Source organism: Myotis daubentonii, chromosome 3 (genome assembly GCF_963259705.1).
Source record: "Myotis daubentonii chromosome 3, mMyoDau2.1, whole genome shotgun sequence".
Classification (NCBI taxonomy): Eukaryota; Metazoa; Chordata; class Mammalia; order Chiroptera; family Vespertilionidae; genus Myotis; species Myotis daubentonii.
Genome location: NC_081842.1, coordinates 53,376,639 through 53,399,648, shown reverse-complemented (window position 1 = coordinate 53,399,648; position 23,010 = coordinate 53,376,639). Strand labels below are relative to the sequence as shown.

At 44.6% G+C, this 23,010-nt stretch overlaps 1 protein-coding gene across 1 annotated transcript in view; it reads right to left on the bottom strand.

Annotated features, from left to right (window-relative positions):
- BDH1 (3-hydroxybutyrate dehydrogenase 1) overlaps positions 1-1,333 on the bottom strand; it is a 33,907-nt gene extending 32,574 nt beyond the window's left edge. The window contains exon 1 of the mRNA XM_059687454.1: positions 1,122-1,333. The gene's annotated coding sequence lies outside the window, so the exon portion shown is untranslated. The remainder of the gene's footprint in view (positions 1-1,121) is intronic.
- Positions 1,334-23,010: the final 21,677 nt, after the last annotated feature.

Sequence of the window (23,010 nt, the reverse complement as noted above, 5' to 3'; positions counted from 1 at the left end):
AATTTAAGCAAAGTCCTTTTGAGGTAATTGGGATCTTTAAAGAGGGGAGAATATAGGGAGGCAAAAAAACAAAACAAAATAAAACAAAAAACACACACAACTGCGTCCCCATCACTGTTCATACCACCCCAAACTACAGCAACCCATAAGACGTCCGTCCTTCCCTCAGTGGACACGGATTGAGCCTTTATTCTATGCCAGGCATTGGGCTTTGTTCTGGCAAGCCATGCTATCCCAGTCCAGGTTCCTGTCTTCAGTAACACAACCTGGCAGTTAGTGACTGGCTGCTGTGCACCTGACACTAGGCCAGGTGCCTTGTGTGCATTATTTCACTTACTCTCTGCAACAGTCCTGAAAGCAGCCCAAGACTATCTCCATTTTGCAGCTGAGGACATTGAGGCTTTGAGGGCTTGAATAAGTAGCCCATAGCAACCCAGCTGGGACGCGGCAGAGACAGGTCAACCCAAGTCTTTCCCACTACTAAGACGTTTTCAAGCACACCACCAACTGTCCTATGGTTCTTGCTTTGAAAGACAAGCATGACGGTCCACATTTACAAGGCTATTTGGAATACAGAATTTTGGTAACCAGTTAGACTTTGTTTCTGTGAGTGATCCAACAGAGGTTGGAATTACTTAGAAATTACACGGAAACTTCTTTCAATGAGGACAATACAGGTGCCATGATCTGATGCCCTCAATAGAAAAAGTAATTATAGGTTCTAATTGGTCAGACAAACTTTGAAAGACAAAAATACAGGACAAGATTCGTAACCCTTAAATCTGATTTCATATTCTCAACTTCAAATTCTGTTTATTTCAAAGAATATGGAATATGTTATAATAAACTTTTAAAAAACCAGGATACAAAGCTATATGCTTATCTAATATATTTTCAATATTTTTCCAATGAATGTATATTATTTGTATTTTCTGATTATTCTACCAGGAGCAGAGCCTGCTGTTTCAAAAGGGAAATTGAATTGCAAAGCTGCTGCCTCTTGTTTTGGGTTGCCAGCACCTCTTCCCAAAGGGCCATTTGCTCCTCACCAACCCCGTCCTCTCACACCAGGCTCTTCCCAAGACTACTGCTAAGAGTTCTCACATTCAGCATTCTCTTACCTTGGCGGGCTGTAGCAAGGCTCCCTCAGCACGCTCAGCACGCAGGATCCTCTCAGGCAAGTTGCAAGCCAGATACACCTGGAATCTTCTTAATTCTCAGTTAACAGGCGGTAAAAAGACACCCCAGGAGACCTCCCCCAGGCTTTATGTGTATTATTTCAATGCTTGTCTTTAGCTGGGAAGGGAAATTCTCACACTCATGCTAACCAAAGCCAACTAATGATACAATACAATATTCGGAGCTCTGAATGTTTGTGTGTTTGTCACTGAGGCAAAGTTCAGCTTTGTAACTATTTGTTTTAAGTTTAAAATGTCTATGAATTTGGCCCTCTGACAAGCAGAGGGTCAAAGGCAGGTGCCACTACTTGGGGACACATAAGAAAAAATGATGCCAAAGGGCAGCTCCAGCCAATTCCATCTGGAGCTCTCCCTGCCAGATATGTGTGGGCATAAAAGAGCATAGGAACTGACCTGGACAGAATGAGAGTGTCCTGACTTCACATCACAGCATTTAAATTATGGGATATCAAGGAGAAAAGTAACCACCACAAGGACTTTGTCTCCCCTTCTGGGGAAAGGATTAGTCCCTTGGTTAGGCCACAGGGCCCAGATATTCAGTCAAACATAATGCAGAATCAGGACCTGAGAAAAATTTCAAAATGGCCAGCGACTTTGGACAGGCTCAGCTGCAAGAAGATGGGGTCAAAACATGCCCCTTGAACGTCACAGTGGCGGTAAGGGGAAGTATATCTGGAATACAGCTCCCTTAGGGCATCTTTTAATATTACTATACCCTGTGGTTAAAGTTAGTGGAAATTTACAACAACCAAATTCCGGCAGGACAGCTAATGGCCTAGACCAGCGGTAGGCAACCTTTTTGTGAGTGTGTGCCAAAACCAGCAAAATCTGACTCAAAATTCTTCTGCGTGCCAACCCTAATTTTTTGAGAACATGTTACGCCTACTTGATATCTCTTAAGGTGTACGTATGTGAAGAACCTTGAAGAAATAATAAAATTCATTCGAGCGACAAAAACACAGTATATGATGATGGAAAATACATTTATTTTTTAATGTATACATGTACACTGATAGTCCGACAGAAAACTATGACTCCGTTTGATATCATCAGTGGGACTTTTGCTGCTGCATCACTGATGACAGAGATTTTACATCAGGTTTATATTTCGTGACCTTCAGAAATATGCACAAGCTACAACTTTCATCCGTCAGGCTACTCCTATTACAAGACTTAACAAAATTCATCACTGAGAACAAAAATTCACAAGCGTATGTGGATGAAAACATGGAGAAAAATGCTGTTGCAAAGTTTTTTAAACAGAAAAAAAATTCCGGAATGGCATTTCAAGTCCTCAATAGTTTATTTTCAACACTTCTCTCTGGTACTCCTGTCTTTAATCGCTTTTTTTCAATGTTTTCCAAGTCAACTCTAAGGTCAATAAATTTCTGCTTCCAGATTGAGCTACTCTGAAATTCAATCAACTGCATTTCAAAGTCAGCCATGTCTATCCATGAAAACATTTGTAAGTTTAGTTCCTCCAGTTTCATGCTGTCTGGAAACCATGAATTTTGCTGTCTCTTCCAGTTCTCTGAATTTCGCAAATCTTGAGAAGAACTGCTCAATAGTTGACTCGATGATGTTTAAAGACAGCTTTTGAAGGCTTTGATAGTCTGTTCTGTCATCTTTTGGGAGGTCTTCGATATGCCTCTTGAGGTTTGGGAAATATCTAAATCTCTCACCATCCACATCCCTCTTAAAGACTTCCAGTTTCTTTTCAAAAGCCTTTATGTAACCAAACATAACATCAAGTGTCTTTCCAGTTCCTTGTAATTTAATATTTAAGTCATTCAAATGTTCACAAAAATCTGCAAAGAACATCAGTTTAGAAACCTACATGGCGTCAGACAATTCTTGGTTATTCAAGAAGAGCATTATCTCATTTAAGCATTCAACGAATCGTTTCAGAACCAAACCTCAGCTAAGCCATCGAACATTGTTGTACATTTTCAGTCCTTTATACACAGATTCTACCTCATTCAGTAAAACTTGAAATTGTCTTTTATTTAAAGTCCGAGCAGAAGTGTAATTAACAACTTTGGTAACTGTTTGTATCACTTCCTGCAGTTCCTTCGGGCCAGCTCTTGCACATAAAGCCTCCTCATGTATGATGCAATGAAAACCTATCAGTGTATGACCAACTTCTTTCGCAAACAGATTTACAAAACCTGCCTTCTCACCAGTCATGCAAGGAGCACCATCAGTGGTGATGGACACTACTTTTGAAATGTCAATTTGTCGAGAAGAGAATTCATTCATAACTGCTTTACATATTTCAGCCCTGGTAGTACACTCAGGTAGAGTTAGAAGGGCAACCATCTCTTCACATATTTCATCACTTTTACAAAGTCGAGAGAAAAATGACCAGCCTAGATGATGATGTAATGTCTGTACTTTCATCAATACAAATAGAAAAAAAAATTGACATGAAGACAAATTTTTTGTTAATTGTTCAGCAGTATTACTCACCAACTTAAGTATCCTATCCTTCACTGTTTTCCTGCTCACGGACAAGTCTTTAATGCCCTGAATAATCTTTTCTTTTTCTGAGAGGGTTTCGTGTGCCAGCAAAAGTTACTGGTGTGCCATGTTTGGCACGTGTGCCAGGGGTTGCCCACCCCTGGCCTAGACCTTTCATGAATGAAGGTTTGGGTCACCCTACCAGGTTAAGAACCATGACTAGCTGATGACAAAGGGACAATGGAATGGGCAGTTGGAAAAAGCAATTATAAATACCAGCTACAATCATGTGACCAGTTACAGAAACAACGACTGTAATGTCATGAGTATTCCTTCCTTATTTTGGGGGGAGGAGGGTGTGTGATATCTTCGTTTTCTTTCTCCTCTTATCACCTTATTATGTAACATGAGATGTTTTGACTATATCATATACTAGTATATCATAGTATTGTTGACTTTACATCATAGTATTTAAATTATGGGATATTAAGGAGAAGAGTAAACACCACAAGGACTTTGCCGTCTCCTGGGGAAAGGGTTTGTCCATTTTCCGTTGTATACGGGATAGTTGTATCATTTTAGCTGGAATTATGCCCTTATTATTTATTGTCTTTATTTGGAGATTAAGTATGATTAAGCTGATGTGTATGGTGCCAAGCTGACAAGGAGTAGACTGTGATGGTTAAGTTTGTAAGTCAGCTTGGTTAGGCCACAGTGCCCAGATATTCAATTAAACATTATTCTGAATGTTCATGTGAAGGTGTTTTTGAAAGCAATTAACATTGAAATTGGTGGACTTTGAGGAAAGCAGATTACCACCATAATGTGAGTGGGCCTCTTCCACCCAATTGAAGATTTTAATTGAAAAAGGCTGACCTCCCCAGAAGGAGAGGGAACTCTGCCAGCAGACCACTTTTGGCCTTAAACTGCAACTCTTTCCTGGGCCTCTACTCGCCGGCCTGCAGACTTTGCATTTGTAAAAGCTCTACAATCATGTCAGCCAATTCCTTAAAATCTCTCTCTCTCTCTCTCTCTCTCTCTCTCTCTCTCTCTCTCTCTCTCTCCTCTTCTCCCTCTCCCCCTCTTTATCCATACACATCCTGTTGACTCTGTTCCTTAGGAGAACTCTGACAAAAATACCCACCCAGTGTGGTCTGCAACCCTGATTAGATTCGGAAACACTGAAATAGATCCTTCTGCTCTGAAATTGATCCTCCTGCTCTGAAATTGATCCTCCTGCTGCAGGACCCAAGAGCAGCAGAAAGGGCCCTTACTCCGGGCCTGGAACACAGTTCAGAGGCAGGAGGGTCGGTGGCAGGCCAAGCTGGGATGCAGCAAGCCTTGCTTCCCAAAGTGCCCACTGCCCTCCAGGTGCTCACAGCCCAGGGAGGCGGACAGACACCACTGCAGCTTATTCAACTCCAGGGCATCTGGGGCCAGATGATGTAACAGGCAAACCCATGAGGTTCTGGGAGGTTGGAAGAGGGAGATACCCCTTCAGGTTGGGGCCAAGGAGCAGGCTACAAGGAGGAGGTGACTACTTTGCATCTCAAAGTCAACAAGAGGGAGAATATTTTTCCTCCAAATTTTTACTTTGAAAAAGTTTAAACTTACAGAAAAGATGAAGGAAGAGTATGATGACACCCATACAGTCATAATCCAGATTCATGAATTGCTAACAGTTTGTCACATTTGTTTTTTCTCTATATTTATACACATACACATATAGGACATACACTTTGCTGAGTCATTTGAAAGTATGTTGCAGACATCATAACACATCACTCCCAAATATTTCAGCAGATACTCAAAAGAACAAGGCAATTCTCCTACATAACCATAATATGATTGTCACATTCAAGAAATTTAATATTGATAACAATAATATGATCTAATTAATCTATATTCAAGTTCCTTCAATTGTCCCAACAGCATCCTTTATAGTTTTTCCTCTATATTAAGATTCCAATCAAGGATCATGACTGGCATTTAGTTATCATGTCTCTTCACATTCTTTTAATCTAGAACAGTACCCTGCCCTTGGGGAGGGGAGTTGTCTCTCATGGTGTTGACAATTTGATGAGTTCAGGCTACTTGTTTTGTACAATGTTTAAAGATCTGGATTTGGCCCTAGCTGGTTTTGCTCAGTGGATAGATCATTGGCCTGCAGACTGAAGGGTCCTGGGTTCCATTCCCTTCAAGGGTACATGCTTGGGTTGCAGGCTCGATCCCCAGTGGGGGTGTGAAGGAGGCAGCCAATCAATGATTCTCTCATCATTGATGTTTCTATCCCTCTCTAGCTCTCCCTTCCTCTCTGATATATATATATCGTCTGGATTTGTCTGATTGTTTCCTCATGATTGGATCTAGATTAAACATTTTTGGTAGGAATACTACATAGGTGATGTTTAAGTACAATTAGGACAGGCTGAGATGAGGAAGGGTACACCAGACATAGGGAACAGCAAATATTATATCCCTTGGATGTGAAAAAGCCCAGCATGACTGGAAATAGCTGTGGTTCCAGGGAGCTGCACTGTGGCCTGGAGCCTGTGGGCAGGGGAACAGGGGGACGGGAGAAGGTAAGTAGAGGGAGAAGGGTAAGTGGCAGGAGAGGAGAGTGGCCAGGAAGTTCGGTCCATGTTCATTGGCCTTTGTTCAGAGGTCCCTGGGAAATCAGTCTCTGGAGGCATATTAGCTTTTTACAAAATCATAAAAGAGCCTCAAAGACCAAAAAGCCTTCAAGACCCAAAGAAAGGAGTCTCAAATGGTATAGTTGCAGGCCCCTCGAAGAGATATTTTGAACAACAGGGCCTTCCTTCCCAAGCATCTCCCAGAACACAATATATTATTGGAAAAAGAGAAAAATCTCAAGTAAATGGGAGCATAATCACTTTTAGAGTCATTTCTCTTCTTTCACTTCTGTCTACCAGCTTTGTCATTATCCGTTTTCCTCAGAGATGTTTCCTCCCCTCCCCCACTTTCCTCTCCTTCCCAGACTCCCAAGCCAAAAACCTGAGATTCCCCCAGATGCCCTTCCCTTCACCCCTCACATACCTGCCTGGCCAGCCCTCTGTGGTGGGTGCTGCAGAGGAGGGGGGAGGAGGCAGGCAAGAGCCAGGCCACCAGGTACTAGCTGCCAGGACTGCCCTCTAGGGCAGCTTCAGTCGGGGACCTTGGGACATGCCCAGAGGCAGATCACTTCAATAGGCCGTGACTCAGAATGGGGGTGCAGGCTGTGGACAGGAGGCAAGCTGTGGCCCAAGCCAGTGCCCGAACTAGAAGGAGGAGCTTGTAGAAGTGAAGAGAGTCTGAAAAGATGAGGCTGAAGAATGGGTGGGGTTAGGGGCTAGGAAGCATATCTCCTGAATTCCAAAGAAGCATCTCAGTCCATCTTCCAGGACTTGTTCTCACCAGATCTTTCCCAAGCTGCTGAGGAGGAATTCATTTGTTTGGTTTGAGATTTTGCTCCTTTTCTTTCCCAGCTGCCCTGCCCTCCAGGGCATTACTAATAAGCTCTCAGAGGAAGGATGCATCAGGGACTCCCAGGAGAGACGGCCAGCTGAAGGACTGGACTAGTTCAGAGTCTGACAAAGCCATCTCAGCCCCGCCTTAAACCCTTCTCCTCCTTCCCACGGTCTGGCTGCTGACTTTGAAACTGGAGAAATTTTCAGCTCAAGGTTCTCTGAGGGGACAGATCTTCAATTGTAGCCTCCATCAAAATGACGAAGCTGTGAAGTACTCCTAGAGTCTAATTAAAAATTAGCAGTTCTGCAGATCTGAATACTTCTGAGTCAAAAAACTGGCCCCTAGTTCTGCCACTGTCCAGCTGTGTGACCTTGACACCTCTCCTCCTCGAGCCTCCAACTCTGCGTGCACAGGACAGGCAGGTTGGGGTGACACTGAAGGTTGCCTGCAGTTCTGACGTCCCATCATTTTTATCCAGCGCGATGCCCTCCTGACTCCTCCACTTTCGGAACTGCCCTTTCAAGTTCCGCAGAGCTGTGATCAGGACATACACGCAGAAGACACGGTGGAGAGCCAGAAAAGAGCCCGACACCCCTCCCCCTCCCCAACTGTGGTACCAACTGGCTAAAGGTAGAGCTCTCCAGTTAACTGAGAAATGATGAAGCCATATGTTGAGTTGATATTCAAATATTATATTCACCAGTGTATCACTGAACATTTTAGGCACATAATACTCCCTCAAATATTAATAGCCTCTGCCAGCAATGAGTGACTCACCATGTGTACATACATAATAGCCTGACTTCTCTTCTAGGAGAAATTAATCTGAATGTGATGACTTAGTTTGGGCCAGAAACAACAAAAAGTTCAATGTAATGGGTCTAAATTAATTAACACAAGGCTTCGGAAAATGCTTCTAAAATCCAGGGCTATACAAATTTGTGTGCCACCAAGTTGTAGATAATTATTATCTTAATAAAATAACCATATAAAAATGCATCATTTTCCTCTCAATGCTCAATGCATTTAAAGCAATAGCAACCTCAAACCTTAGAGGGTGTTTAGAATCTTCCTGACTATTGCTCTCTCTCTCAAGTCCTTTGGATACCCCAAGCTAAGTTTTAAAGGTCTTTGAGACCCAGGCCAAATGACTGTCCTGAGAAGGCAGTGACCTTCTTAAAGATTCAGACTGGCTAGTGATCAGTCTGTGGTCCACCACCAAGCCACCTGGCCCCTGAACCACACAGCCTACACCACTTCCCCCTTGGAGTTCATTGAGCTTCTTGGATCTGTGAGTTTACAATTTTTGTCAAATTTAGAAACATTTTGGCCATTATTTCTTTAATTTTGTTCTCTCTCTCTCTCTCTCTCTCTCTCTCTCTCTCTTTCTGAATTTTGACTGGCTCAGGAGGAAATATATATCCAAAATGTGTTGGGGGGAAAAAAGCATAAATAGTTGTTTTTTTAAAAAGGGATATGAGAGTAAGACAGATTTTAGAAAAACATATAAATAGCATGTAAACAACAGCCATTAAAAGAGAGAAAATAATAAAAATAATGGATAAATTTGAAAGCAGAAAATGTTTAAGCCCTTACATGGCCAAAAAAAAATTACCTCAATAAAATAAAATAAAAGATGACAAAAAGAGGGGAGGAGAATACATATGCCACACATGTAACAGAGCTAATTAATACACACAAAAATTATAAATAAAGAAGATAAAGATTTAAAAAGAAAGGATATAAAAAGGTAGTGCACCAGCCCTGGCTGGTTTGGTTCAGTGGTTGGACTGAAGGGTCGAAGGTGCAATTCCTGGTCAAGGGCAAGTACCTCATACCTTGGTTGCAGGTTTGATCCCTGGCCCCGGTGGGGGTACAAGCAGGGGGCAACCAATCAATGTGTCCCTTTCACATTGATGTTGATGTCTCTCTCTCTCTCTCTCTCTCTCTCTCTCTCTCTCTCTCTCTCTCCCCTCCTCTCTCCCTCCCATTCTCTCTAAAATATCAATGGAAAAAATATCCTTGGATGAGCATTAAAAACAAAACAAAATGGTAGAGCATCAAAAAGTAAGTGTCTAAGAAACATATGTAAATGTGCTCGACCATACCAATTTTAATGACCTGCCCATCACAGTTATATATACCAGTTTTTACCAATAGCTTTGCAGAGATTGAAAACTTGGAAATGACCTATCCTTAACATTTGCAAGATTAAAGCAACAATATAAATGCATACTCGGATATCATATAATTAGATACTTAAAGGTCACAAATCAAGCAAACTGTTAAATAAAATATGTTCTTGTTCTCTTACCTTAAATATATCTCACCCTGAAAGGCCAGCTTCAAATTTAGAATTCTCACACTCCTCAGGTTCTGCACCAGATCCAGCTCCCAGACCCTAGTCCAGTGGTCGGGGCCAAAGAGCCTCATGTGGTTTGCAAGCCACGGTTTGCTGACCATGGCCCTAGTCCATAGCCTACCCTTTCTTTCCCCACCCAGGTCCATACCCCACTGTGAGGAGCGCGCACGCATGTGTGTGTGTGTGTGTGTGTGTGTGTGTGTGTACCCCAGCCCACACATCCAAGCCCTATCTACTCTCCATACATAGTCACCCCTTGGCCACTTTAGGGTGTAGGGATGAGAGGAACAGCCATACATATTCTGGAAGATACATCTGGGAAGAGGCCTATGCAGACCCTAGAAGTAGGCCTAGGGTTCTCTGGGAAGGAAATTCTGGGATTCCAGAACCCAGGGCATGGTCAAGAAGGAGAAGGATGCAGGCTCTAAGTGGACATATCCCCTTGACCTCATAGAGCCCATGCTCTGTGGGAAGGGCATACCCAGAGGTGAGCCAGAATGGAGCTTCCTACAGCTTGGGACCATGGCAGGGGCCCCTCTGGCCCTGGTCCCAGGGAGGTACTAGACATAGGGAAATAGGCAGGTTCATACACTGGTTGTTTCAAATAATTTTGAGGAGAGAGCAATTTGGCAATATCTTTCAAAATTCAACCTGGAAGTTCCACTTCTAATAATATATCATCTAGATTTACTGTAGAAGTGCCTGATGGTGCATGCATAATTATGTTTACTATAACACTACAATATCAGGGCACATGCCCTGTTTGCTGGCTTGATTCCCAGTAGGGGGTGTACTATAGGCAACCAATCAATGATACTTCTCTTCTCATCCATGTTTCTATCTCTCTATCCCTCTCCCTCTCATTCTAAAAACATTAATAAAAACATTTTTTAAAAAGCTGTAAACAACCTAAATATCAAACAGTGAATGGGAAACTAAACTATGGTACACTAATTCAATGAAATATTTATTGCTGCCATTAAACAGGATAGGCTGGTGTGACAGATATATATTATATAGTGAATATAATAGGTTTTAGAAAAACATATCAATAGCATGTAAACAACATCCATTAAAAGAGAGAAAGAGAGGAAAATAGAGAAAAGAAGGAAAATAATGGATAAATTTGAAAGCAGAAAATGTTAAATAATTAAATACTTAAAGGTCATAAATCAAGCAAACTGTTAAATAAAATATATTCTTTTCTCTTACCTTAAATATATCTCACCCTGAAAGTCCAGTTTCAAATTTAGAATTCTCACACTCCTCAGACTTCTGCACGATAGATAGATAGATAGATAGATAGATAGATAGATAGATAGATAGATATAGATAGATGATAGATAAATGATAGATGATAGATAGGTAGATAGACAGATGATAGAGATAGACACATAGATAGATGATAGATAGATAATAGATAGATAGATAGATAGATAGATAGATAGATAGATAGCTATAGATACAGTGAAAAAAAAGTTAAGGTCTGATGTATAGTATGACTTACTGTGTGTTATGCTTATGTTTGCTAAGAAATCTTTCATGAGGAAGTATAAGAAGCTATTAACCTCTGGTTAGTAAGAGCAGGGGATGCTGGAGGCAGCTTTTACTTTACACCTCTGTCAGTTTGAATTTGTTGTCAGAGCATGTAGTACTTTCATAATTAAAACAATAACAAAAAGGCACTGAGTAAAAGTTCTTAGAGGCAGCCAATAACAACCCAGCTTCAATCAACGACAGCAACGGGAAGCTGTCAGGTGCCAGCAGTGTGCGAGGCCCTGGGCAACACAGACGTACGCCCCAGGGGTCCTCAAACTACGGCCCGCGGGCCACATGCAAATACAAATATTGTATTTGTTCCTGTTTTGTTTTTTTTACTTCAAAATAAGATATGTGCAGTGTGCATAGGAATTTGTTCATAGTTTTTTTTAAAACTATAGTCCAGCCCCCCAAGGGTCTGAGGGACAGTGAACTGGCCCCCTGTTTAAAAAGTTTGAGGACCCCTGCTAGAGTCTCCTTGCCAGTCCACTGGAATAGTGCTCAGCCAGTTGCTGCCGGGTTTTCTCCTTCATCCCCAAGCCTTACAGAAACCCAGGAGAAAATATATCACACACTGTAGTGTGTTTTCTGCAGGGACTTCCCTAGAAGACTGCCAGCCTGGGCAGTGGGAGCCCCTCTAACTGCTGGCTCACACACAGGGCGGTGCAAGCCCTGCAGGCTCTGGGAGAGCTTGGACCCTGACCTTGCCTAGTCTCACCCATGTGGGCAGTGGATCAGAGGATTTTTCTGCTACTAGGAAAACAACTCAAAGCCAGCCCTGCTCCAGCAGTGAGTAAATATCAACATCCCCAATTCTGAGAGAGGCCCAAAGAGATGCTCTCCACCCAGGCACAGAGTCCTCCAGGGCTAGTTCCTGATCACTGGCCTGGGAGCTCCTGGACCTCAGGGACCAGAACGGATTGATTTCTGTACCCCCAGTGCCTGGCATAGTTAGTGCATGACACATAGGCAATGCTGTGCAAATGTTCCCTGAATTGACATTAGGGCATGTCCTCTCCCCCGCCACCTCACACTTCTGCAAAGAGCTGGCTGTTCCTGCTCTTCATTCCTTAGGGATTGGAACACTCTGAAGGTGGTCCACCTTCTTGTAGAATCTGCACTCTGCACCCAGGAAACTCTTGATGACTTGCTCACTGTAATACTGGCAGCTTATTCTAATCTAGACATTTTAGAAAATAAAGATTACTATTCAAATAAGATAAACACTTTATATCCTCTCACCCTCTTGCTCTAATGCCATACCCCCCTCCTCCCCCCATGGAACTTACTCCCCTGGTGGATCTTCTGGCCTTACATTCTACATATTCCTTCACTTCCATCTGCCAGAGCAACTCAGGCATTTCCACTCCAGCTCTCAGCACTGGCTGTATCACTTTTCCAGGCTTCCAGGAGCCACCCTAGAGTTTGCCTCATCTCCTGGCATCCAGGCAGGGAGTTAGATCTGACTTAGCCAGTCTCAGACCCCAGTCCCCTGGATCAACTCCCATTCCCTGAGCAACCAGCTGTGTTTTCTTAAGAAGCAATGGCCTGTTTGGTAATGAGGTAACTTGGATTTATTTGCTTTGCTTCCTCACTTCCCTTTTCCCCCTCATTCACATTTTCCTGGAACTCAGCCCCTCCTGGCAGTAAAGATCTAGTGCAGGAGCTTTGCCTCAGGCTCTGTTTTCTGGGGAACGGGGCTGAGGCAGGGATCTAACCTGTGTAACCTGTTGTGAGAGAAGGAGAGGCTTTCTTCCTGCCCTGGGACTGAGGAGTAAGTCCCTCTGCTGTAGGGATGAATAGGAAAACCCAACTTTTATGGAAAGATATTAAAGTTTAGGAAGAGTAACACTAAGGCTAAATAAATAGACATTTAACAGGTTCAGAATACAGTTGGCCCTCCGTGTTCTCAGTTTTACATCCATGGGTTCAACCAACTACAGATGGGAGATATGCTTTTCAAATCCTAGAAAGTTCCCAAAAGCAAAACATGAATTTGCCCCACACTGCGCACCACACTGAATCCATGTGAATGAAGTGATGTGTAGGCATATCCCGCTGTAGTCTGCATGCCAATGGAGACTATATGCAAATACTTCACCATTGTATATAAGGAACTTCGCCATTGTATATAATGGTACCCACTGGGGGTTCTGGTACCAATCCCCATTGGGTACCCAGGGTCCAGTGTCGAGTCCCTCACTGAAATGAAACAGCACATTTTCATTGAAAACAGCTTGGGGAGGGTGCTTAGCTGAGGCGGCCCAAGCAGCAGAGAGGAGTAAAGGAGGATGAGAGTGTACCACATGCTTATTTGGTTCTCGGCCTGTAATATATTTCTGCTTTTCTCAAGGTGCATGATGCTCCATATCCTGCCAAAAGTATGATGAACTAATGTGAGGGGGATGGGGTTTGAGGGAGGGAGCAGGATAAACTGTTTCAGAATTTTTAAAAGGCTTTTAATGTTTAGAAGAGCTGCATTGCAAGAAAGAGGGAGGGGAGTGTGGCAAAAGTTGGTGAACATCACACCAAAGTTCCTTAAGACTCCAAAATCATAGGCTTTCTTTTATGTACAAGTTCAACCCAAGACCCCTCCCAAGAATGGGTTTGTAGTCAGGAAAGGAAGGGGCTTGTAAATAAGAAAAGACCTCATACTGCCCAGCAGGGAGAGGAAGACAGATCCCTGTGGTCATAAGTTAACAGACTCTATGGCTGTTTAGAGGGGTCATAGTGATGCACATTTGATAGGGGCATCATGTTTGTCCAGTGAAACACTGGGAGTATGTCCTATTCTCGAGACTCCTCTTTTCGTTAACTACTGCCAGGAAGCACTGTCCTGCTGTAGAGAGGCTCAGATGTTCATCAGACTCAACCAGAAGTGACCAGGAAGTGCAAAGTCAAATGATAGATCTGTCTTTATATTTTATTACCAGAGGCCCAGTGCACAAAAATTCATGCACTTGGTGGGGGATTCTCTCAGCCCAGCCTGCACCCTCTCCAATTCTGGACCCTTCGGGTAGGGTCCAGCCCTGGGCCTGCGGGCCAGCGGGGAAGGACCAAGAGGCCAGTCCAGTCGCAGCATGGCCCCAGTTCCTGGAGCCTGTGGGCCAAGGGTAGGGGCTAAGGCGCCAGTCTGATGGCAGCATGGCTCTGGTTCCCAGGAGCCTGCGGGCAGGAGAAGGGACCCAGAGGCCAGTCTGATGGCGGCTTGGCTCTGTTCCCACAGCTCCCTCCCACTGCCGCACCGCGGGACCCAAAACTGACTTCCGCCGTCCTGGCTGGGACCCTAGCCTCGTGTTCAGTCGTCCATCTGAACATTTAGGTCATGACGGACCTGGATCTTTATATATTTAAATTATACTAGAGGCCCGGTGCACAAAATTAGTGCACTGGGAGGGGGGGGTCCCTCAGCCCAGCCTGCGCCCTCTCATAGTCCAGGGCTCTCACAGTCCAGGACCCCTCGCTCCTTACCGCCTGCTTGCAGCAGAGGCGGGAGAGGGTCCCGTCATCGCCACTGCACTCACCAGCCATAAGCCCAGCTTCTGGCTGAGCGGCGCTCCCCCTGTGGGAGCGCACTGACCACCAGGGGGCAGCTCCTGCATTGAGCATCTGCCCCATGGTGGCCAGTGCAAGTCATAGCGACAGGTCATTCTGCTGTTTGGTCAATTTGCATATTAGGGTTTTATTATATAGGATAATAAAACCAATTATTTCTTCTGGGACCCCAACTCAGTGTTTGATAAAGATGTAAGATTCAAAGAGAAATAAGGAGTCCTGAACAAAAGAAGTCCAGCTAATTTTCACTTAGATAAGATGCCCCTGATTCTACACACAGTCCTCAAAGGCCAGAGAAATGAAGAAAATAGAAGCTGAGACAAACGTGAAGGGGTCCTGACACATGGTCCTCCGGATAGGAGGCAGGAAAGCAACAGTTGCTGGAGGAAGTAAATGCTGAAAAGGTGGTTCTCAACCCTGGCTGCACATGGGAACCACCCAGGGAGATTTTAAAAGTGTTGATGCCTGGGTACCACACCCAGAGGTTCTGATTCAGTTGGTCCAGGGTATGGCCTGGTGGTCAGAAAATTTATAAGCTCCCCACAGGATTGTAATGTGCAGCTCAAGGCTGAGAATCAGTGTTCTAGAGCAGGGGTCCTCAAACTTTTTAAACAGAGGGCCAGCTCACTGTCCCTCAGACCGTTGGAGGGCCGGACTATAGTTTAAAAAAAAACTATGAACAAATTCCTATGCACACTGCACATATCTTATTTTGCAGTAAAAAAAAAAACAAAACGGGAACAAATACAATATTTGTATTTGCATGTGGCCCGCGGACTGTAGTTTGAGGACCCCTGTTCTACAGGAAAGAACACTTTTGTTCTTGATTCTTTTCACTTGTCTCCATCTGTTAGTCTCCCCCCTATTCTTTTTTTAAATATATTTTTTAAGTGGACTTCAGAGAGGAAGGGGGAGGGAGAGAGAGAAACATCAATGATAAGAGAAAATAATCCATCGGCTGCCTCCTGCACTCCCCACACTGAGGATCTAGCCCAGGCATGTGCCCTGACCAGGAATCGAGTGGAGACCTGGTTCATAGTTCCACACTCAACCACTGAGCCATGCCGGCCGGGCCCCCTGTTCTTAAGAGTCTTTCCCCCCTCACTATTGGCCAAGGCAGCTTGCACCCAGAGCTCAGATGGGTTGTGCTGACTAGTCAGGTCATGGGGTAGAAGTCAGCTCTCCAGGGCGTACCCTTCTGCCCAGCATCACAGGAACTCAGATCCACCCTCCCAGGTTTCAGCCTCCCCTCCGCCTCGCTGAGTGAATTCCCGTCCTTTGGCAGCATGTTGCATACAGAATAAAGCTTGGGGAGCAGTGCCTTGAGTATCCAGAAAGCTCCACTGGGAAGAAAGATGCAGAGCAGGGCGATCCGAGGTCCACACAGCCAGAAAATTCTTCTCATTTCCTTTTTAGTTTACAACCCGTCAAGAACAGCGCTCCAAAGAGAGGGTTAAGAGTTCTTTCCCCTTTGATAAGTCTGAACCCACAACACTGGTCTGTTGAAATGACAGGGTAAAAAACGCAGGCAAAACCGTTAGACTCACGCTGCCTTGAAAGCGAATCAATATTCTTTCAGGCTCAGATAAACTATTTCTGCCGAGACCCATTTGTAAATGTGAAAAGCTCTTTGTAGAAGGGAACAGGGGTTTCTACAGAATTTTACATTCTGGACTGTCACGGTGTTCCCTTTCCTCATTACCCTTCAAAAATTAAATGGGATCCTTTTTAGTTTATTCCAGCTGGAAATCAGCCAAATATATCAGAGGCTGAAGAAATACATGTTTTTTCCTTAAAACTAAACTGAACTGGGCCATCAGATTGTAGCGCTCTTGAACCTGGCACATATGAAGTGCTCGGTAAAGGTCGTTTTATTACCCAAAGGTGGTACGGGTGAGGCAAACCCTCAAACAAAGACTAAGCACTTCTTCAGCTTTGAGCAAGTCGCATCGGCCACGCCTGAGAAAGGAATGGTTATGAGGAGTCCGGAAGGACAACCTGCCTGGTGGGTGGGGTAGAGCAGCCAGGGGAGAACTGCCATGACTCTGCTTCTCTCTTCTCCTTGAAGTCAGCCTGGAGCCGTGGTTCTCAAGCCACAGTGTGCAACAGAATCACCCCAGTTCCTGACTCAGTGGGTCTGGAGTGGGGCCTGGGCATTTGCATGTCTAACAAGTTTCTGGGTGCTGCTGCTGGTCTGGGACCACACTTTGAGACCCACTGTCCTGAAGAAGCTTGTGTTGTAAGGCTGGAAAACCCGCTGCTAGAACTAACCCAAGGGGCTGTGTCCCTGAAACCAGACTGGGAAAGCCTTCTTCTTAACTTACAAAAAACAGATGCCTTACTGTTTTCACCTGGGAGTGACTCATGCAAACACCATGGAACTCCTTTTAGTTTGCTAAAAGAAAGTTATGTTCATAATATTTTTTATGATAATGACTTAAAACAGCATTTCTAGCTTCTGCATCTGGGCTGCCACACTCATTACTGTCCAAGGTCCCTGAATTCCTTTCTGAATCATCTCCCTGCCCGCCTCAGCCCAACCCCCACAAGTGGCCTGACAGACTCTCAAAGTGTCCTGATAAACAGCCATGTGAGATTTTATTGGCATTTAGGGTTAAACAGGAGTCTTAACCCCAGTTTTGCCAAAAACTAGCGCTCTCTCTCTCTTTCTCTCTCCCCCCGCACCTCTCTCCCCGCCCCCCTCTCTCTCCACCTAGGTTTCCCCATCAATAAAAGGACAGTTTGGGTTAATAAGATAATAAGAGTAAAAATGACAATGTTTTGATATTTATAGATTACTTTGCACACATATCTGAGTTAATCCTTGTGAGTTAATTTTTATTCCCTACCCATTTTTTTTCACAGAGACTGAAAGAGAATTGGAAAAGCACAATCATTTTTGAGAACCAATTTTTTTTAAATGACCACATAGGAAATTCTGCTAAAACTATCATGGAGGACATCACACACAGTCCCTTATACAACAGTTTATGTGAAAAATTCCTCCTCCAATTTAGTTTCTGACAAATATGTTCCTCCAGATGATAGCATATGCATCATTTTACAAGATAGAATGAACTTCTTAGCCTTCATTTTTTCCTTCTGTTCCAGTGGCCAGGAAGCTTAGAGCTATTTAGGCCAAGACTATAATAACCATTTAAATTTCAAATTCCTGTAATGTTATCCCTCACATCTTATAAATCCTTACACGTAAATGTTTTCTTACATAAATCATCTGTGACTAGGGTGACAGTGTAATTGATTGTCTAAATGAGACCCTTTTCAGAGTAAAAGGGCCACCATTAATAATTATGCCAGCGTGACAGATGTAAACCAGGATGGTTCCAGGTGAACCCGGATGGGTGGTCACCCTGCCTGTAACTGGAAATAGACTTGGTGAAAATTATATACAATCTAGAGGCCTGGTGCACGAAATTCATGCATGGGTAGGGTCCTAGGCCTGGCTGGCAATCAGGGCTGATCAAGGCCTTCCTTCCCCCAGCTGCTGGCTGCCAGCTGCTGACTGGGGTCTTCCTTCATTCTGCGCCGCCCAACTGGTGGTCAGTGCACATCATAGTGGGCGGTTGAACTCCCGGTTGGTCGAACTCTTGAGGGGATAATTTGCATATTAGCCTTTTATTATATAGGATAACATTCAATTTGACCATGTAGGTGCAGCGGCTTAGGGTCTGATTAAACTCAATAAAGTCACATAGAGCTGAAGATAGGATATAATTCGTAGGAAACAACCGCAACAAAAGAGATTCTGAATGTATTTGCAAGTCTGGGAATTAACAAGTACAGTACTGATGGTACAGCCTCTACCACTTCATTTCCCTAAGCGCCAGGACATCCTGTTCTGTGGCTGGCGGCAGCTATAAAATCCCTTATGGGAGGGGCTTAGCAAGGCAATCTGTTTAGAAGGGAAAGAAGGAGGGGGGCTTTAATCTGAACTGTGTAACACTTTACTGAAGATCTTTTAAAATGTGGATGGTCCCTCTCAAAAAATGGGGTGGTATAGATGAAGATTGTGTGGCTCTAAAAAGCATAGTTACCAGGCAGTCCTACTGCCTGACACCCTCGTAGGGCATGTCACCCAACATCTATCTACTCACACACTGCTAAACTCTCCCCGCCCCCAGCCTGCAGAAAACAGGACTGATCTGATGGTCATTGCAGGACCACGAAGGCACAGAAGGAGGCCACCCAAGGATTGGTGCTATCAACGGACAACTGGGCGGCCGTGTTCCTACTCAGACACACTGCTCGATGCCTTTTCCACCTTTCCCTTCTTCAGTCACAGAGGCAGGTGAGCTTGCTGTGGCCAGGTGTCAGGGGTAGGCTGAAGTTTGGGTGTTACAAGAGAGGAGGCTCTGGGACAAATGTGTTCCGCCATGAGCAGGCCTGAGAGGCTAAGTGTGTATGGAGGGACTTCCTGGAGCTCAAGAGTCCCCAGTCTGCCCTCCCCACTTCTCTGCTACACCCAGTTACGCTCTGCTGCTGGCTCCTCCACTCCCAGCGCTTCAGATCCCAGAGCCTCACTCAGGCTGGAGGAAGCTGTTTCGTCTCCACCAAAACCCACACTAGAGGGCGCTCTTCTCCAACGTCAGGCAAGGTGCCACGGAAGGAAAAGCTCTAACTTCTGCTTAAAAGGCATTGGGGCCGGCGGGCCTACGGGCTCTGAGCAGAAGTGGCAGCCCCGGGCTGGCCCTCTTGAAGGCGCTGCTCCCGACAGGCAAGGAAGCTGGGCCCACCAGGCCCCTGAGCAGAGGCAGCAGGGCGGTGAGGTGTGAGTGGGTGAGGGGAGGACCTTCCAGCGCTGTGCTCTTAGGGGAGTCAGGTGCCTTGGGATCTGAGGAGCTGCTGGGTGGCAAGGCTGGGTAGGAATTCTTTCCACAAGAGATGACACTTCCGGGAGCACCTAAAGCCTGTGCAGTCTGGGGAGCACAGGAGGGTGTGTGAATTGTAAAGTGCCACCCACAACCATTGTTATTCAGCGCATTAATCTCTGCAGACATGGACATTCTGTAAGGAAGGCCCAGGTGTCCCATAAGAGCCATCTTGGGCCAGGGCTCACAGGAAAGCCCCCAGTCTGGCTAGCCTGGTTCTCTCTCCCTGGAGTTCTTCTTCATGTTTTCTCATAAAGGTCTGATTTATTTTTTAAATTTTTTATTAATCCTCAGCTGAGGATGATTTTTAGAGAGAGTGGAAGGGAGAGGGAGAGACAGAGAAACATCGATGTGAGAGAGACACATAAATTGGTTGCCTCCTGCACACCCCCAGACTAAGGCCGGGGAACCTGCAACCGAGGTATATGCCCTTGGCCAGAATTGAACCTGGGACCCTTTAGTTCGCGGGTCAATGCTCTATCCCAGGGGTCCTCAAACTTTTTAAACAGGGGGCCAGTTCACTGTCCCTCAGACCGTTGGAGGGCCGGACTATAGTTTTAAAAAAACTATGAACAAATTCCTATGCACACTGCACATATCTTATTTTGAAGTAAAAAAACAAAACGGGAACAAATACAATATTTATATTTGCATGTGGCCCGCGGGCCATAGTTTGAGGACCCCTGCTCTATCCACTGAGCCAAACCAGCTGGGGGGGAGGCCTGATTTTTAGAGTGGCTTCCAAAAGACAATTCTATAATCTTTAGTTTTCTAGTCACAACCTGTTTTCAGCTGGAAGAGAGAAAGGTTTGTTCTGCATGCAGGTGAGAACACTGAGGTTTAAGGAGGTTCACTACCTTGCTGAGATGCGACTATAACCCTGAGCCTTCTCACCCCCAAGTTTCTGCTCCTACACTGCATCTGGCTGCCTCTTCTCAATGGAGAGAGTCTTCCTCAGCAAAAGACACAGAGTTAAAAAGAAAGCTGTGCCTGAAAAGACAAAGAGAGAATCTTACAAGCAGCAAGAGAAAAACAGTCAGTTACCTACAAGGGAGTACCCATACGACTGTCAGCTGATTTCTCAACAGAGACTTTGCAGGCCAGAAGGGAGTGGCAAGAAATATTCAAAGTGATGAATAGCAAGAACCTCCAACCAAGATTATTTTACCCAGCAAAGCTATCATTCAGAATTGAAGGTCAGATAAAGAGCTTCACAGATAAGAAAAAACTAAAGGAGTTCATCACCACCAAACCAGTATTATAGGAAATGCTGAAAGGTATCCTTTAAGAAGAGGAAGAAGAAGAAAAAGGTAAAGATACAAATTATGAACAACAAATACACATCTATCAACAAGTGAATCTAAAAATCAAGTGAATAAATAATCTGATGAACAGAATAAACTGGTGATTATAATAGAATCAGGGGCATAGAAAGGGAGTGGACTGACAATTCTCAGGGGAAAAGGGGTGTGGGGGAAGCGGGAAGAGACTGGACAAAAATCGTACACCTATGGATGAGGACAGTGGGGGCAGGGGGGGGCGGTAAGGGCAGAGGGTGGAGTGGGAACCGGGTGGAGGGGAGCTATGGGGGGAAAGAGGAACAACTGTAATAATCTGAACAATAAAGATTTTTTTAAAAAAAGAAAAAGAAAGAAAGCTGTGCCTGGGCTGAAAAGTTTCAACTAGGCCAGGGCCTCAAAGCAACACAAAAAGGAACAGAAGTGAGCATTACCTGTGAGCCGGGTAAGCAGTTCCTCAGCCACTGACGCAGTGCCAAACCAACATCCATGAGCTCGCTGACTGGGCCTTTGGGATGGGCAGACAGGTCAACTGCTTGTCTCTATAGCACCTCAGGTTTTTCTTCACCCAGACCAGAAGGCAGCCCTCAGCCGGGGCTGGGTATGCAGTACCGGTGCTGCATGTGTCCCCAGTAACGTGCAGCCCTCAGTGTCTTCAGCTGGAGAACGGAGATGAATGGTTCCACGTAAAGCCCAAGGTGGCCCACGGGTCCACAAATACGGCACGTCGCAGCCCTCCCTCTTCCCACTGGGAGGAATATTCCGCACAAGCCATTGCTTGACTGTAAAATGACCTAGAGGTCCTCCCTGGACATACTGTCCTAGCTGGGCATTCTTGGGGGATACATGCTGATGCTGTCACACAATGTGAAGATCTGTGTAATGGCAGACTGAAGTGTTTAATGAAAATGTTGCCTTTAATAACCCAGCTAAGCACTAGCTCTCTCTACGGCTTGAGTATGAGCATCTCAAGGACAAAAAAACATGGCGACTCACCCTAAGTGCATGTGCCCCCACAAACTGAACATAAGGCATATGATGGGTGTTTTAGGAAGTACTGGTCTAATCAAACAGTCTTCTTGCTCACCTCATTAAGACTCGGCTACCTCTCTTGGGAGAAATTGTTTTACGGGAACACAGGGAGGGTCCTTGGATGTAACAAGCCAACATTTTGAAGTACAATAACCATTTAAAGGCATCTGGGTTTTTCTGTTTGTTTTAATGAACCTCTGAAAAAAGGATCTTCCATGAGTACAAGTTGTTGCCACATTTCTCCTTTGTTTTTCTCTCAAAAACCAACATTTCCCCCCCAAGAGAATGACTTCATTGGTGTGTTTCACCACCATTGAAAAGCTAGATTGTGCCATGAGAATAGGCTGTTACTCAGCTCATATTGATCTCGAAGATCATCTTTAAAGTGTCAGGGAAAGGGAATAAGACAAAATATTCCTGAATTTTTAATGTATTTTCTTTGTTGGTAGTGAACTCAAACTATATGACAAAGGTTTAGTAAACAAAACAATATGGCATTGGCATAAAAAATAGGCACATAGACAAAGGAAACAGAACAGGAAGCCCAGCCATAAGCCCATGCGCATGCATTCCACTAATCTTTGACAAGGACACCAAGAATACACAATGGAGTAAGGGCAGTCTCTTCAATAAATGGTGTTGGAAAAACTGGGTAAGCACATGCAAAACAATGAGATTGGGACCCTAATCTTAAACCATACACAAAATTCAACTTGAAATGGATTACAGACTTAAGTGTGAGAATACTTCCGGGTTCCACACTCTGTTCCATTTATCTGTGTGTCTGTTCTTTCACCAATACCACACTGTCTTGATTACTGCAGCTATGTGGTAAGTCCTGAAGTTGGACAGTGTCCATCCTCTGACTTGGTTCTTCTTCATTGTTGTGCTGGCTGCTCAGGTCTGGGTAAGATTTGATAGGCATAAATGGAGGTGAGAGCTCAAGAGAGGAAACTGAGCGAAGGTTTGATAGTGGGAAAGGGGAGACACATTTTGAGGATCCGTGAGTAGTTTCAGCTGTCTGTACCCTAGTTTTATAAATGTAGTTATGGCTGTGTTTTCTAGAAAATAGATACTTCCAACCACAGATGGGTATTGTGAGTACCCAAGCCTAACAGAGCTTGTGGCCTGGCTATCAGGGGCATTTTGCCAGCCATGGAAATTAGGAGCCCAGACTTAATATTGTGAACTTTTGTTGATAATGTGTC